This window comes from Manacus vitellinus, unplaced genomic scaffold (assembly GCF_001715985.3).
Source record: "Manacus vitellinus isolate BGI_N305 unplaced genomic scaffold, ASM171598v3 scaffold_7_pilon, whole genome shotgun sequence".
Classification (NCBI taxonomy): domain Eukaryota; kingdom Metazoa; phylum Chordata; class Aves; order Passeriformes; family Pipridae; genus Manacus; species Manacus vitellinus.
Genome location: NW_021940813.1, coordinates 5,024,464 through 5,026,225, shown reverse-complemented (window position 1 = coordinate 5,026,225; position 1,762 = coordinate 5,024,464).

The window sequence follows — 1,762 nt, the reverse complement described above, 5'->3', positions numbered from 1 at the left end:
GATCAGGTACACAGAGAGCACATACATGGTATGTATATATGTTATCTATATATGTAGCAAGTCTTAGAGAACACCAGTTGCCTTTATATTCCATCTGGTGGGGTCCACGTGTCCTACTCACTGCGTCTTAGGTTGGCAGCAAACCAGAATTTTTTGGGGGGAAGACAATATTGCATTCTCAGTTAGACACTGACCGATGCATCAGTATGGGATCAAACAGAAGATATATGGTTTCCTGTTTAGTACATATACTGAAAAAAACCCCCTCTGTATTATTATTTTTTTTAAGCTGTTAACATCCCTTAAAATTCTAACTCTTAATATCTCTTCAGCTTTTGATGAGTGTGATTGGAAACAGCTGTATCTAAACAATTTCACCATCAAATGAGAATGGTCTTGAAAATAAAAGACTTCTTTGTGTACAAATACAAGGACTACAGTTTAGCCAGATTTAGATTTTGCAATGCCTTTGTTGAGTCATTATTATCTGGTCCTGAAAAAGAGACTGATAATTATATAGCATGATTAAAATGTAATTCCAACACAGTCTTGGAAGGCAAATAGGTGTGAAGTTTGAGAGCTCATCAGTATGAGATACTGAGCAAAGCAGACCTACTACCAAAGCATTCATATCTTCACTTCTCACCACTGATAGGGGTCTCATCACTCTTAACCAGAACACTATTTAGGTTCTCAAATTAATTTAGGCATAACAGGGGGTGAAAATGCTGTAAAGCCCTGTTAATAGTGAGTAGTGTAAGAAATAAGCCCTTAAAAGCGTTCAGAGAGAATTTAATAGTTAGTTTATTTATATTTTAAAGAGATAAAATAGTTCAAGCATGCAGTAAATGGTTATAATTTTCCTATACAACACTTGGGTCTTTAAAATATGCTCAGTATTGGATTTTAATATCTAACTCAAATACATTTCCTTTCTACGTTAACGTGGGTATTTTTTAAACATTTATTTTCCTGTGTTATTAAGCAGCCATGCTGCTAGGCACAGCCCATAAATCTGAGTGGAGTGTTAGTCCTTCACCTGGGGCATTAGAAGTAGAGAGTAGGGACAGCAGTATTGTTAGTGGTAGTGTGATTGTGTTGCTCTGAGAACCACCCCTTTTCTGGGCCAGCAATTTCAACAGAAATTGAGTACAGAATGGGCTTCCTGTGCAAGAAAGCACTGCTGATATATTAACTAGATGTCAAAAATGCTAGATGTCAAAACCAGTTGCCAAGAGCTGAACAAGTTCATGTCTTATTCATGAGTGTGTTTTAAGCAAGCCCATACTTAGTCTATCAACAGTCATGTAAGATTAGCTTGTGTGTGTGCATGATTATCAGGATTTACAGCAGTTTACCATTAAGATATTAATTCAATTTACTTCAACTACCCTAATGTTGACAGTATGACTTAAAGTATTCCCCAGGGACAAAGACTAGTTGTATTTTGCATATTATACAAGTATTTCCTGGAAGAAAAAGGGAAAAAGTTGCACAACATTGTTTATTATTATTAAATAAAAGTAAACAAAGTGATTTTAGTTTTGTTTGTTTATTTGGGGTTTTTTGTTGTTGTTTGTGGTTTTGAGGGGGTTTTTTGGTTCAAATCCAGGTTGGATGAGGCCTTGAGCAACCTGGTGTAGTGGGAGGTGTCCCTGCCCATGGCAGTAGGAGTTGGGAGTAGATGATCTTTAATATTCTATGATCATGTGATTCAGTTATGATGATAATGATGATTATTAACTTTGGGCATATAAAACAC